Genomic DNA, 16675 nt, shown 5'->3' on the forward strand with positions numbered 1-16675 from the left:
CTTACTTTGTATGAAAGGAGGGAGAGGACGAGCTGACGAAGGCAGCTGATTAAGTAAACTGGTTTGAATGAACGATGGGGAAGATTACTCCTGGACTTTAGCGCAATGTAAATAAGTCCTTTTTTATGTTGACTATTTAGCTAGCATATTTGTTCTTTTTTGGGGGGGGACTTTATGGCAAAGTGCTTTTTTTATTTGATTAACTACAGTGTGATTTATTGATTTTTTTTTTTTTTTTCAGGGGAGATATTGCCTTATTTTGATTTCAGTTCGACTTTGAAAGTTCACATTCGGTTAAAATACTTGATTTGTTGTCCTATGGACTAGCATTACAGTGTCAGATTTGTTGGTGATTTGGTCTTTAGATGGTCTTGCTTCTGCTATTAAGAAAACTATAGACATTTAAGTTGGTTTGTTTTATATATATAAATATATATATATAAAACATCATAGATATATATTTGTGGTAAAGAATGGATATAAACCCGTTTTTTTTAGCTTTCTGATTTACTTTCTTTCATTCATATATACGTAATGCATAATAACTTGTCTTTAAAACTCGTAAGAGCTGTGTGTGTGTATATATATTGCTCTATTCACTTGAAGCGGTTCCATGACCATATCAGAAAGAGTTGCAAGAGATTGCCAAGCAACATCTTGCTTCTCTCGAAACAGTCTGATCAAGCCCTTAGATGCACTGAGTACTGCACCTGCATCCTGCTTTATCTTGAGCTCATTACTAGTCATGCGTCTCCTTATCGAGCAGTGTGCTGTGCATTATTTATATATATATATATATATACATTTATATATTTACCAACTGCTTTTCTTAGACTTTTATTTGGTTCTTTATTTTGTTACTTGTACAAGTTCAATTTTGATTATAGATTAGCTGTGACATTGCTGCTGTGGGGGAGGGGGGGCCCCGCCCATTTTTTCATGCCCGGCCTCTCACGGGTCTTGATTGAGGATAACTTAACGGACCCGAGGGGGCTCTGACGATCTAGGCATGGCAAAATGAGCCCCCCCCACTTTATTTAAATTCTAAATGTGAGAATTACTATTTATTTGAAGTTGTACAGTATTACTTGGTTCCACAGCGTTTTTGGGGGGGGATAGAATATATCTTGAGTATTTAAGAGGATGTACATGTTATTTTCTTTGTTTGGAATACTTTGTACATTTTTTTTTTCATGTTCAGTACATCAATAAATACGTTGAAGGGAAATGCAGCCCTGTGGATGGACCCTGTGTGTTCAGCACCCCCCCCCCCCCCCCCCCCCCCCCCCCCCCCCCCCCCCCCCCCCCCCCCCCCCCCCCCCCCCCCCCCCCCCCCCCCCCCCCCCCCCCCCCCCCCCCCCAAGGTTAACTTCTCCAAATGTCTCATATTACACTACACGATCAACAGTGTTGACACCTGCTCGTCAAAAAAATCTCATTCCACAACCACGGGCATTAATATGGCGTTGGTCCCTCCACCTTGGCAGCTATAACATCCTCCACTCTTCTGGGAAGGTTTTCCACTAGGTGCTGGAACATTGCTGTCGTGGACAGCAACAAGAGCGTTAGTGACGTCAGGGATTGATGTTGGGGCGATTTACGACTGGCTCAAAATCAGCATTCCAATTCATCCACAAAGGTGTTCGAAGGGGGTTGAAGTCAGGGCTCTGTGCAGGCCAGTCAAATTATTCCACACCGATCTCGACAAACCATTTCTGTATGGACCTCACTTCGTCATGCTGAAACGGGCTTAGGGCCTTCCCCAACTGTTGCCACAAAGTTGGAAGCACAGAATCATCTAGAATGTCAATAGTATGCTGTAGCGTTAAGATTTCCCTTCACTTGAACTAAGGGGCGTAGCCTCTACCAAACTCTACAGTTGGCACTTTTGCATTGTGGCAGGTAGTGTCTCCTAACTAACATCTGCCGAACTCGGCTGCATCCGTCAGACTGCCAGATGGTGAAGCGTGATTCATCGCTCCAGAGAAATGCGTTTTCACTGCTCCCGAGTCCCAATGGCGGCGAGCTTTACACCACTCCAGCCGACGCTTGGCATTGAGCACGGGGTGGATCTTAGGCTTGTGTACGTGCGGCTGCTTGGCTACGGAAACCCATTTCATTGAAGCTCCCGACGAACAGTTCTGGTTTCGGGTTGTTGCTTCAAGTTAGTTCGGAACTCCTATAGTGAGTTAGACAACAACAACAAAATACACACTTCAGCACTTCGGGTTGTCCCCGTTCTGTGAGCTCGTGTGGCCTAATTCTTCGCGGATGAGCCTTGGCGCCGATGTTGCCATTTTTCGCAATAACAGTACTTGACCAGGGCGTTGACCAGGGCAGGAATTTGACAAACGGACTTTGTTGGACAGATGTGACGTTGCCACGTTGGAATGTCACGGAGCTCTTCAGTAAGGCCGTTCTACTACTAATGTTTTCCTATGGAGATTGCATGGTTGTGTGCTTAATTTTTTTACCTCTATCAGTAGCTGAAATGGCGTCCACATACTCTTGTGTGTATTTAGTGGAAAATACCAGAGGCAATGCGTTGCAAAGCATGTCCATGTGGATTTGACTTTATTGTTGGTTGTGATTGATCTCCATCCCTTCATTATTCTGTTTTTCTAATGCTTTTTACCCCGAAGTGAAACGGCTGGTGCCTGGCCACCAGACAGTAGACACGGCAGAGCAGGTAGGAAGACCGCCCAGGTAGATAGTTCGACTCAATGATCCCTGGCCACAGCAAAATGCACTCAACCTTGTTGGAGGTCATTAGTTTGAGGTATTTATTTTTATTTTTTTTGCTAATAATATAGATGTTTTATTTAACTTTTTGTTGTTGGTAGGTACAGTTCTAAAGATGACTGTCTTAGTGTCCTTCCTACTCTTAGTGGCCCTGGCCCTGAGGGTGTGGCCCATATCACAAGGTTGCAGGCGTCAGACCACAACCCATATGGAAGTGTGTGTTCAGGCAACCTGAGAAATGACCATGTTACTGTAGGTCCCCCCCTGTATCAGCAGGTTACTGTAGGGGTCCCCCTGTATCAGCAGGTTACTGTAGGTCCCCCCTGTATCAGCAGGTTACTGTAGGGGTCCCCCCCTGTATCAGCAGGTTACTGTAGGTCCCCCCTGTATCAGCAGGTTACTGTAGGTCCCCCCCTGTATCAGCAGGTTACTGTAGGGGTCCCCCCCTGTATCAGCAGGTTACTGTAGGTCCCCCCTGTATCAGCAGGTTACTGTAGGTCCCCCCCTGTATCAGCAGGTTACTGTAGGGGTCCCCCCCTGTATCAGCAGGTTACTGTAGGTCCCCCCTGTATCAGCAGGTTACTGTAGGTCCCCCCCCCCGTATCAGCAGGTTACTGTAGGTCCCCCCCCTGTATCAGCAGGTTACTGTAGGTCCCCCCCTGTATCAGCAGGGTACTGTAGCCCCCCCCCCCTGTATCAGCAGGTTACTGTAGGCCCCCCCCTGTATCAGCAGGTTACTGTAGCCCCCCTCCCCCTGTATCAGCAGGTTACTGTAGGTCCCCCCCTGTATCAGCAGGTTACTGTAGGCCACCCCACCTGTATCAGCAGGTTACTGTAGGTCCCCCCCTGTATTAGCAGGTTACTGTAGGCCCCCATGTATCAGCAGGTTACTGTAGGCCCCCCCCCCCTGTATCAGCAGGTTACTGTAGGCCCCCCCCCCTGTATCAGCAGGTTACTTTAGGTCCGTCCCCCCTGTATCAGCAGGTTACTGTAGGTCCGTCCAACCTGTATCAGCAGGTTACTGTAGGTCCGTCCAACCTGTATCAGCAGGTTACTGTAGGTCCGTCCCCCCTGTATCAGCAGGTTACTGTAGGTCCGTCCCCCCTGTATCAGCAGGTTACTGTAGGTCCCCCCCGTATCAGCAGGTTACTGTAGGTCCCCCCCTGTATTAGCAGGTTACTGTAGCCCCCCCCCATGTATCAGCAGGTTACTGTAGCCCCCCCCATGTATCAGCAGGTTACTGTAGCCCCCCCATGTATCAGCAGGTTACTGTAGGCCCCCACCCTGTATCAGCAGGTTACTGTAGGCCCCCACCCTGTATCAGCAGGTTACTGTAGGCCCCCCCCCTGTATCAGCAGGTTACTGTAGGCCCCCCCCCTGTATCAGCAGGTTACTGTAGCCCCCCCCCCCCCCTGTATCAGCAGGTTACTGTAGGTCCGTCCCCCCTGTATCAGCAGGTTACTGTGGGGTCCCCCCCGTATCAGCAGGTTACTGTAGGGTCCCCCCCTGTATCAGCAGGTTACTGTAGCTTTCCCCCCTGTATCAGCAGGTTACTGTGGGGTCCCCCCCTGTATCAGCAGGTTACTGTAGGGCCCCCCCTGTATCAGCAGGTTACTGTAGGCGCCCCCCCTGTATCAGCAGGTTACTGTAGGGGTCCCCCCCTGTATCAGCAGGTTACTGTAGGGGTCCCCCCCTGTATCAGCAGGTTACTGTAGGGGTCCCCCCCTGTATCAGCAGGTTACTGTAGGGGTCCCCCCCCTGTATCAGCAGGTTACTGTAGGGGTCCCCCCCCTGTATCAGCAGGTTACTGTAGTGGTCCCCCCTGTATCAGCAGGTTACTGTAGTGGTCCCCCCTGTATCAGCAGGTTACTGTAGGGGTCCCCCCCTGTATCAGCAGGTTACTGTAGGGCCCCCCCTGTATCAGCACGTTACTGTAGGGGTCCGTCCCCCCTGTATCAGCAGGTTACTGTAGGGGTCCCCCCCTGTATCAGCAGGTTACTGTAGGGGTCCCCCCCTGTATCAGCAGGTTACTGTAGGGGTCCCCCCCTGTATCAGCAGGTTACTGTAGGGGCCCCCCCCCCTGTATCAGCAGGTTACTGTAGGGGTCCCCCCCTGTATCAGCAGGTTACTGTAAGGGTCCCCCCCTGTATCAGCAGGTTACTGTAGGGGTCCCCCCCTGTATCAGCACGTTACTGTAGGTCCCCCCCGTATCAGCAGGTTACTGTAGGGGTCCGTCCCCCCTGTATCAGCAGGTTACTGTAGGGGTCCCCCCCTGTATCAGCAGGTTACTCTAGGGGTCCCCCCCATGTATCAGCAGGTTACTGTAAGGGTCCCCCCCTGTATCAGCAGGTTACTGTAGGGGTCCCCCCCTGTATCAGCAGGTTACTGTAGGTCCCCCCCGTATCAGCAGGTTACTGTAGGTCCCCCCCGTATCAGCAGGTTACTGTAGGTCCCCCCCTGTATTAGCAGGTTACTGTAGCCCCCCCCATGTATCAGCAGGTTACTGTAGCCCCCCCCCATGTATCAGCAGGTTACTGTAGGCCCCCACCCTGTATCAGCAGGTTACTGTAGCCCCCCCCCTGTATCAGCAGGTTACTGTAGGCCCCCCCCCCCCCCCTGTATCAGCAGGTTACTGTAGGTCCGTCCCCCCTGTATCAGCAGGTTACTGTGGGGTCCCCCCCGTATCAGCAGGTTACTGTAGCTTTCCCCCCTGTATCAGCAGGTTACTGTGGGGTCCCCCCCTGTATCAGCAGGTTACTGTAGGGCCCCCCCTGTATCAGCAGGTTACTGTAGGCGCCCCCCTGTATCAGCAGGTTACTGTAGGGGTCCCCCCCCTGTATCAGCAGGTTACTGTAGGGGTCCCCCCCTGTATCAGCAGGTTACTGTAGGGCCCCCCCTGTATCAGCAGGTTACTGTAGGCGCCCCCCTGTATCAGCAGGTTACTGTAGGGGTCCCCCCCTGTATCAGCAGGTTACTGTAGGGGTCCCCCCCTGTATCAGCAGGTTACTGTAGGGGTCCCCCCCTGTATCAGCAGGTTACTGTAGGGGTCCCCCCCCTGTATCAGCAGGTTACTGTAGGGGTCCCCCCCTGTATCAGCAGGTTACTGTAGGGGTCCCCCCTGTATCAGCAGGTTACTGTAGGGGTCCCCCCCTGTATCAGCAGGTTACTGTAGGGCCCCCCCTGTATCAGCACGTTACTGTAGGGGTCCGTCCCCCCTGTATCAGCAGGTTACTGTAGGGGTCCCCCCCTGTATCAGCAGGTTACTGTAGGGGTCCCCCCCTGTATCAGCAGGTTACTGTAGGGGTCCCCCCCTGTATCAGCAGGTTACTGTAGGGGTCCCCCCCCTGTATCAGCAGGTTACTGTAGGGGTCCCCCCCTGTATCAGCAGGTTACTGTAAGGGTCCCCCCCCTGTATCAGCAGGTTACTGTAGGGGTCCCCCCCTGTATCAGCAGGTTACTGTAGGTCCCCCCCGTATCAGCAGGTTACTGTAGGGGTCCGTCCCCCCTGTATCAGCAGGTTACTGTAGGGGTCCGTCCCCCCTGTATCAGCAGGTTACTGTAGGGGTCCCCCCCTGTATCAGCAGGTTACTGTAGGGGTCCCCCCCTGTATCAGCAGGTTACTGTAGGTCCCCCCCCGTATCAGCAGGTTACTGTAGGTCTCCCCCGTATCAGCAGGTTACTGTAGGTCCCCCCCGTATCAGCAGGTTACTGTAGGGGTCCGTCCCCCCTGTATCAGCAGGTTACTGTAGGGGTCCGTCCCCCCTGTATCAGCAGGTTACTGTAGGGGTCCCCCCCTGTATCAGCAGGTTACTCTAGGGGTCCCCCCCTGTATCAGCAGATTACTGTAGGTCCCCCTGTATCAGCAGGTTACTGTAGGGGTCCCCCCCTGTATCAGCAGGTTACTGTAGGGGTCCCCCCCTGTATCAGCAGGTTACTGTAGGTCCCCCCCCCGTATCAGCAGGTTACTGTAGCCCCCCCGGTATCAGCAGGTTACTGTAGGTCTCCCCCTGTATCAGCAGGTTACTGTAGGTCCCCCCCCCGTATCAGCAGGTTACTGTAGGCCCCCCCCCGTATCAGCAGGTTACTGTTGGTCCCCCCTGTATCAGCAGGTTACTGTAGGTCTCCCCCTGTATCAGCAGGTTACTGTAGGTCCCCCCCCGTATCAGCAGGTTACTGTAGGCCCCCCCCCGTATCAGCAGGTTACTGTTGGTTCCCCCTGTATCAGCAGGTTACTGTAGGTCCCCCCCTGTATCAGCAGGTTACTGTAGGTCCCCCCCCGTATCAGCAGGTTACTGTAGGCCCGTCCCCCCCCGTATCAGCAGGTTACTGTAGGCCCGTCCCCCCCGTATCAGCAGGTTACTGTAGGTCCCCCCTGTATCAGCAGGTAACTGTAGGTCCCCCCTGTATCAGCAGGTTACTGTTTGTCCCCCCCTGTATCAGCAGGTTACTGTAGGTCCCCCCCTGTATCAGCAGGTTACTGTAGGTCCCCCCCCCTGTATCAGCAGGTTACTGTAGGTCCCCCCCCCTGTATCAGCAGGTTACTGTAGGTCCCCCCCCTGTATCAGCAGGTTACTGTAGGTCCCCCCCCCCCTGTATCAGCAGGTTACTGTAGGTCCCCCCTGTATCAGCAGGTTACTGTAGGTCCCCCCCCCCTGTATCAGCAGGTTACTGTAGCCCCCCCCCCTGTATCAGCAGGTTACTGTAGGTCCCCCCCCCTGTATCAGCAGGTTACTGTAGGTCCCCCCCCCTGTATCAGCAGGTTACTGTAGGTCCCCCCCCCCCTGTATCAGCAGGTTACTGTAGCCCCCCCCCCCGTATCAGCAGGTTACTGTGCCCCCCCCCGTATCAGCAGGTTACTGTAGGTTCCCCCCCTATAGCGCCGGGCTACTATAGTTCCTGTGACACCTTTTTTAAATAATGGTGATCACTCCCATGTGCTGTGGGAGTGATGGTCTTGGATTTGGGGGGGACCTGTCCGTTGGTCATGTCTGTCCTTGATATTTTCCCATTGTTTCTTGATGAAAAAAACAAATACATGAATCATGAGCAGAACACAACGGTCTTCAAAATTACCCAAAATATAAACTTTAATAAATCCATTGTTACCCCCCCCCCCCCCCCCCCCCCCCCCCCCCAAAAAAAATGTAAACTATAGTTTCGAAATAGGGTTAAAACAATCTCTCGGATGTGATGAGTTGTCAATCCTTGCGTCTAGAGCGCTGTCTGAATTTGAGCGGGTTCACATTTCCACTACCCCCTATACCCAGCTGTATACCAAAACAAGTGGGGGCTGTAGACTGTAGCTTTAAGTTTCTCAGGTCATTCACCTATCGAGGCTCCGCTGTTATGACAGGTCTCTTTCACTGGTGGTCTTTGTGGTGAGGAAATCACTAAAAACCACTAAGTTACACTCTGACTGGAGGTGCATGGTGGACATTTGCAACAATTTTTAGAAATGTAATCTCCCATAGTGGAATGTTTTATATTGTGAAGACTGTTGCTCCGGTTGATTTTGGCATTTTGTCTGGTAAAGATTTTATCCGAAGAAGCAGCGTGAATGGTAGACGTTAAAGAATGCCAATCAGTGCTCTGCTTTGATTAGAGGGCTGCTTTGACTTCAACTTGGATGTCTGTGAACATCCCACATTTATTTATATGGCCCTTCTTACATCAGCTGATATCTCAAAGTGCTGTACAGAAACCCAGCCTAAAACCCCAAACAGTAAGCAATGCAGGTCTAGAAGCACGGTGGCTAGGAAAAACTGAGGGGTGGCCAGTCCTCTTCTGGCTGTGCCGGGTGGAGATTATAACCGAACATGGCCAAGATGTTCAAATGTGCTTAAATGACCAGCAGGGTCAAATAATAATAATCACAGTAGTCGTGGAGGGTGCAACAAGTCAGCACCTCAGGAGTAAATGTCAGTTGGCTTTTCATAGCCGATCATTAAGAGTATCTCTACCGCTCCTGCTGTCTCTAGAGTTGAAAACAGCAGGTCTGGGACAGGGAGCACGTCCGGTGAACAGGTCAGGGTTCCATAGCCGCAGGCAGAACAGTTGAAACTGGCGCAGCAGCACGGCCAGGTGGACTGGAGACAGCAGGAGTCATCATGCCAGGTAGTCCTGAGGCATGGTCCTAGGGCTCAGGTCCTCCGAGAGAGGGAAAGAAAGAGAATTAGAGAGAACATACTTAAATTCACACAGGAAACTGGATAAGACAGGAGAAGTACTCCAGATATAACAAACTGACCCTACCCCCCCCCCCGACACAAACTACTGCAGCATAAATACTGGAGGCTGAGACAGGAGGGGTCAGGAGACACTGACCCCATCCGATGATACCCCCGGACAGGGCCAAACGGGCAGGATATAACCCCACCCACTGTGCCAAAGCACAGTCCCCACACCACTCGAGGGATATCTTCAACCACCAACTTACCATCCTGAGACGGCACCCTCTGGGTCATGGTCAAAAGTAGTGGACTATACATGGAGTGGGGTTCCATTTGGAACGTAGTCCTAGAAAACTCCCAACTGTTTTACGAGCTGCCCCCAACAGTTAATTGAAGTATAGTTCAGGCACCAGAATGCACTGCTGCTGTCACCGAGCCAGGCAAAAAAAAAAGGGCTGTAGGAAAGCTTGATATAGAGCATTGATTTTCCTTACCTCACGCTCCACTTGAGGGCCAACTGCTTCTGCAATGAAATGACCTGCTTTGAAGTGCGCTTCCCCACTGCGGAGACACCTCGCGCTGCCCGTCTGTCATTTAAGTGGCATTGGATGGATGCAGGGATACAACAGCTGTCGTAAACAGTTCTTTTTTGGGGGGGGACTTGTTTAAATATAGAAATTGATTATTTGAAAAATAGAACTTCCTTCAGCTGTTTAGAAAAACAAGTTGGGGTGATTTATTTTGTGTTATGAAACCCAGATTGCCCCTTAAGCAAAGGGTCTGTCCAGGGGGGGTGTTAAAAGAGCCAAACCACTTTAGTTTAATGAAGACAATATTTACCTTGTGCTCAATCATGAAGTCATCTTAGTGTTTCTGCATGGCTGGTAAAGGATAAGGGATCTAATCTGTGTGCTTTTAGGGCCTTTTAAAGCGTCCTCAAACACACTGGTCCATTTTAAGTCTGCTTGTGGCAACAGAAGTGATCATATCGGACGTCTTTGACTGACTCCGTGTGTACCCTTATTCCAATGCGCGCTTGTGACAGTTGTTCCCAGCTGTAGACTCTCATTACCATGACAGACTGGCGGAAAACAACGTGATTGAGGTACTACAGGCTAGCGGTGTCTTGATTTACACGGTGACAGGAGTTTGCGAATACCACTACAGAGGCTAAACAGCAGCTCACAGGGTTAGTTTTAAGTTGATATCCTTTTGACGTATGGTAATATATTGTGAGAGTGATTTCTCTACAAAGATACTTTTTTTAATATAGTTTTCTTTCAGCGAGTAGCCATTCAGATGTTGTTGCTAGCCACAGAAGTGAATGATGAGTAAGTGTAAGGGCTAGAATGGGTTTTAAAAATGTAAGAGCTCTGCAATTTATTTTCTGTGACCCTTCTTCAGCGCACCCAGCAGGGGCCAAAATATGACATTGCGTTTGGATTGAAAGCCATGGTTTAAAAATAGCCAAGACCATTGGGCTAAACTGCATTCAGTATCTTATTTATTTTCTACTACATGTGCCTTCAGAAACTATTCGCCCACCTTGACTTTTTCCCACATTTTGTTGTGGTACAGCCTGAATTAATTTTTTTATTAAAAAAATTAATTAATTTACACCCCAAAACCCAATGTCAAAGTTGAAATGTTTTTAGACATTTATGCAAATTAATTTAAAATAAGAAGCTGAAATGTCAGTAAGTATTCAACCCCTTTTGTTAGGGCAAGCTTTAAATAAGTTCAGGAGTAAAAATGTGCTTAAGTCACAAATTGCTTGGATATTGTGTGCAATATTGTTTAACATATTTATTTTTGAATGACTACCTCATCTCTCTACCCCACACAAGTATCTATCTGTAATGTCCCTCAGTCGAGCATTGAAATTCAGACAAATTCAGGAATGTTTTCCAATGCCTCACAAAAAAGGGAACCTATGGGGGAGATGGGTAAAATAATAAAGGTGATATTGAATATCCCTTTGAGCATGATAATGTTACTATTTACACTTTGGATGGTGTATCAACACACGCAGTCACTACAAAGATACAGCTGTCCTTCCTAACTCAGTTGCCAGAGAGGAAGGAAACCTCTCGGGGATTTCACAATAATGCCAACGGTGACTTTAAATCAGAGTTTAATCGCTGTGATGGGAGAAAAGTGAGGGTGGATCAATGTTGTAGTTACTCCACAATACTAACCTAATTGACAGCGTGAAAAGGAAACCTTAACAGAATATAAATATTTTTTTTATCCTGTTTGCAACAAGGCACTGAAGTCAAATCCAATACAACACATTACTGAGTATCGCTCCATTTTTAAGCATATTGGTGGCTGCGTCATGTTACAGGTATGCTTGTAATCGTTAAGGACCGGGAAGTTTTTCAGGATGAAGAAAGAAACTGAATGACTCTAAGAACAGGCAAAACCCTAGAGGAAAACATAGTTGTCTGCTTTCCACCAGACAGTGGGATATGAATGCACCTTTCAGCAGGACAATGAGGCCAAATCGACACTAGAGTTGCGTATCAAGAAGGCAGTGAACGTTCCTGAGTGGCCGAGTTACAGTTTTGACTTAAATCTACTTGAAAATCTATGGCAAGACATAATGGTTGTCTAGCAATGATCATCAACCAATGATGACAGCGCTTGAACATTTTTTGAAAATAATAATGGGAAAATGTTGCGCAATCTAGGAGTGGAAAGCTCTTAGACTTAACCAGAAAGACTCACAGCTGTAATCGCTGCCAAAGATGCTTCTCTAGAAAGTATAGAGCCCCACTGTGGGCGTGTCATAATACCCATAAATACCTAGTTGTTAAACAAGGAAATGGTTCTAACAGTTTTTCCACCAGTCATTTTTTTTCCATAGGGAATTTTAGAAAAACAAAAAATAAGGGCTGTGTTTCGTATCGGCTTACGCTGGAGTGATGTTTTGAGAATCGTGTAAATCTCTCTCGGACAAGGCGACTTTTATCATTATATTTGGCTCTATTTCCTCTCAGATTCTAAAATTTGGGAATTAGTGGCAAAGTAGACATCATGCAAAACTACAAATCCCTGCAAGCTCCTACACGTCATCTCTTGCTGACTGACACCTTCGCTAACAGATATTGTGTAAATTTAAAACTTGCGCAAGACAGTTCGCAGACTTGTCCATTTTTTTAAAGAATGTATTCATTACTACATTTAGGTAACGTTAGCTGCTGTAGTTAATCCCAGAGATTCTTACCGTTGCCTCGATTCGGCAGTCTCATCCAGATCATGATGGTATTTGTAGTTCTTTATGATAGCCACTTTAGCAGCTAATTAGCATTTCATTTTTTTTGGGGGGGGGGGGGGGGGGGGGGTGTAAATACAGGCTAATGTACAGGGGTGTGAATACTTATGTATGTTATATAATTCTGTATTTCATTGTCAATACATTTGCAAACATTTCTAAAAACATGTTTTCACTTTGTCATTATGAGGTACTGTGTGTAGATGGGTGATGAAATAATATTTTAATGTTGTATTCAGGCTGTAACACAACAAAATGCTAAATTAGTTAAGGGGGTATCAGTGCCTTCAGAAAGTATTATCTTCATAGTATTATTACTAACATTAAGCTTGTCTCTAGATCACTGCACCCGTATGGGCGAGGCATGTGGTTCCGAAAGGTGATCTCACTAGTGTGTCTCGCTCTCAGCCATATTTTTAAGATTCAGTGATAATGGAGGACGATAAGGGTCACAGATGTTTTAGCCATTGTCAACCCCTCCCATCCCTTCTATCCCTCCCCCTAGCTCCCCTCCCATCCCTTCTACCTCTCCTCCTAGCTCTCCTCCCATCCCGTCTATCCCTCCCCCTAACTCCCATCCCGTCTATCCCTCCCCCTAACTCCCATCCCGTCTATCCCTCCGCCTAACTCCCCTCCCATCCCTTCAACCTCTCCTCCTAGCTCCACTCCCATCCCTTCTACCTCTCCCCCTAGCTCCCATCCCTTCTATCCCTCCCCCTAGCTCCCCTCCCTTCCCTTCTACCTCTCCTCCCATCCCGTCTATCCCTCCCCCTAGCTCCCCTCCCAACACGTACTAACCCTCCTCCCCCTCCCCAGCTCTCCTCCCCTAGCTCTCCTCCCACCCCTCCTCCTAGCTCCCCTCCCACCCCTCCTCCTAGCTCCCCTCCCACCCCTCCTCCTAGCTCCCCTCCCACCCCTCCTCCTAGCTCTCCTCCCATCCCGTCTATCCCTCCCCCTAGCTCCCCTCCCAACACTTACTAACCCTCCTCCCCCTCCCCCAGCTCTCCTCCCCTAGCTCTCCTCCCACCCCTCCTCCTAGCTCTCCTCCCATCCCGTCTATCCCTCCCCCTAGCTCTCCTCCCATCCCTCCTCCTAGCTCTCCTCCCATCCCGTCTTTCCCTCCCCCTAGCTCCCCTCCCAACACTTACTAACCTTCCTCCCCCTCCCCTAGCTCTCCTCCCACCCCTCCTCCTAGCTCTCCTCCCACCCCTCCTCCTAGCTCTCCTCCCACCCCTCCTCCTAGCTCTCCTCCCATCCCTCCTCCTAGCTCTCCTCCCATCCCTCCTCCTAGCTCTCCTCCCATCCCTCCTCCTAGCTCTCCTCCCATCCCTCCTCCTAGCTCTCCTCCCATCCCTCCTTCTAGCTCTCCTCCCATCCCTCCTTCTAGCTCTCCTCCCACCCCTCCTCCTAGCCCTCCTCCCACCCCTCCTCCTAGCCCTCCTCCCATCCCTTCTTACTAGCCCTCCTCCTAGCCCCCCTCCCATGCCTTCTTTCTACCCCTCCTCCTAGCACTCCTCCTAGCTCTCCTCCCATCCCTTCTATCCCTTCTCCTAGCCCCCCTCCCACCCCTTCTACCCCTCCTCCTAGCTCTCCTCCCACCCCTCCTCCTAGCTCTTCTCCCACCCCTCCTCCTAGCTCTTCTCCCACCCCTCCTCATAGCTCTCCTCCCACCCCTCCTCCTAGCTCTCCTCCCACCCCTCCTAGCTCTCCTCCCACCCCTCCTAGCTCTCCTCCCACCCCTCCTCCTAGCTCTCCTCCCATCCCTCCTCCTAGCTCTCCTCCCACCCCTCCTAGCTCTCCTCCCATCCCTTCTATCCCTCCTCCTAGCCCCCTTCCCTTCTACCCCTCCTCCTAGCTCTCCTCCCACCCCTCCTCCTAGCTCTCCTCCCACCCCTCCTCCTAGCTCTCCTCCCACCCCTTGTCCTAGCTCTCCTCCCACCCCTCGTCCTAGCTCTCCTCCCACCCCTCCTCCTAGCTCTCCTCCCACCCCTCGTCCTAGCTCTCCTCCCACCCCTCCTCCTAGCTCTCCTCCCACCCCTCCTCCTAGCTCTCCTCCCACCCCTCCTCCTAGCTCTCCTCTCACCCCTCCTAGCTCTCCTCCCACCCCTCGTCCTAGCTCTCCTCCCACCTCTCCTCCTAGCTCTCCTCCCACCCCTCCTAGCTCTCCTCCCACCCCTCCTAGCTCTCCTCCCACCCCTCCTAGCTCTCCTCCCACCCCTCCTAGCTCTCCTCCCACCCCTCCTCCTAGCTCTCCTCCCACCCCTCCTAGCTCTCCTCCCACCCCTCCTCCTAGCTCTCCTCCCACCCCTCCTCCTAGCTCTCCTCCCATCCCTCCTCCTAGCTCTCCTCCCACCCCTCCTAGCTCTCCTCCCATCCCTTCTATCCCTCCTCCTAGCTCCCCTCCCACCCCTCGTCCTAGCTCTCCTCCCACCCCTCGTCCTAGCTCTCCTCCCACCCCTCGTCCTAGCTCTCCTCCCACCCCTCGTCCTAGCTCTCCTCCCACCCCTAGCTCAAATCACAGTCGGGGGGTGGGGGGGTGGAATGGGACATGTCAGTAAATTCGGTCTGGCGCCGCTGTCAGCAAGACGCCGTAAACACATTTACATGCGGCTGTCTGTCGACGTGATATATGGTACGCCGGATTTTCTATTACACTCATTTATAGCACCTATCTTCCTGTCAACAACACTGCTCGGCAGGCGAACGACAATGAAGCCATTTTCGTCTCCTCTTTTCTCTACGGGTGGGTGTTACTACAGTGCCTTCAGAAAGTAGTCCCATCCCATGGCCCCTTTTTTCACTGGCTTACACACAATACCCCGTAATGTCGTAGTGGAATTTGTTTATGAAATTTCTACTAATTAATAAAAAATGTAAAAAGCTGTATTCAACTCCTATTTATTATGATAAGCCTCAATAAGTTTAGGAGTAAAAATGTGCTTAACAAGTCACATACGTTGCATGGACTCTGTGTGTACAATAATATTGTTTAACATTAGTTTTAATGACTACCTCATCTCTGTACCCCACACATACAGTACAGTTATCTGTAAGGTCCCTCGGTCGAGCAGTACATTTCAAACACCGATTCAACCATAAAGACCAGGGAGGTTCTTCCAATGCCTTGCAAAGGACACCTATTGGTAGATGGTTTAAAAATTGTTTTTATTTTTAAAGCAGACATTGAATATCCCTTTGAGCTTGGTGAAGTTATTAATTACACTTTGGATGGTGTATCAATACACCCAGTCACTACAAAGATACAGGCGTCCTTCCTATCTCAGTTGCCGGTGAGTAAGGAAATCGCTCAGGGATTTCACCATGAGTTTAATGGTGACCTTAAAACAGTTACAAAGTTTAATGGCTGTGACAGGAGAAAAGTGAGGATTGATCAACAACATTGTAGTTGCTCCACAATACTAAACTAAATGACAGCGTGAAAAGAAGGATGCCTGTACAGAATAAAGTTAATCAACCAATTTGACAGCGCTTGAAGAATTTTGAAAATAACAATTGGCAAATGTTGAACAATCCAGGTGAAGAGACTTACCCCGAAAGACTTCTGCAAAGTATTGACGCAGGGTGTTTTGAACTTGCGTAAATTAGACATTTCTGTATTTCATTTTTAATAAAATTACAAAAATGTCTAAAAACATCTTTTCACTTGGTCATTATGGGTTATTGTGGGTGAGAAATAAAAACAGTAATCAATTTTGAATTCAGGCTGTAACACAACAAAATCTGGAATTAGTCAAGGGTATGAATACAGTCTGAAGGCAAAGTATATATTTTACTGTTATAGGAATATATATATATATATATATATATATATATATATATATATATATATATATATATATATATATATATATATTAAAACAAATGAATGGGGTTTGGAAAAGCTATATTTTGTGCATAAAGAGCATCCTCCTACAATACAATAGTGGTCTAATGATTCGGTGAGAATGTATGCATCAATGAGTAATTCAAAATGCCATAAAATGAATGTATCCTATTTGGATATAGGAAAAATGATTAAATGTGAACATTTTTACACAGCCCAGTATAAAAACAAAAATCTGCATGTCCACCACCATGTCCAAAACTATATTTGTATGAATTCACCCAGTGGGGAAAGAAGGGGCAGACCAGCACTAATCTATTTCCTTTCTATTTCCTTGAACTTGGACATTTTTAAAGGTGTCACTGTTTCAGTGCAAATGTAATCGTACCCCATGGATACAGCTACCACAAAGCTTGACAATCTTATTTTGTCCGGTGAACAAGAGATATTTTGGCATGGAATCCCAAAAGTAAGGGGCCCGTTATTCAATAATAATAATAAACAAATAAGTGTTAGTTTCAGGAGCTAAACAAAACGTAATTCCTTTCGTTGAAAGGGTTCATGCTTGAAAACATAATCGGTTGCATTGGCAATTTGTATTGATAAAATAACTCAATGGATTTTAATTTGTAGCAGGGCGCC

Source organism: Oncorhynchus mykiss, chromosome 21, assembly GCF_013265735.2.
Source record: "Oncorhynchus mykiss isolate Arlee chromosome 21, USDA_OmykA_1.1, whole genome shotgun sequence".
Taxonomy (NCBI): Eukaryota; Metazoa; Chordata; class Actinopteri; order Salmoniformes; family Salmonidae; genus Oncorhynchus; species Oncorhynchus mykiss.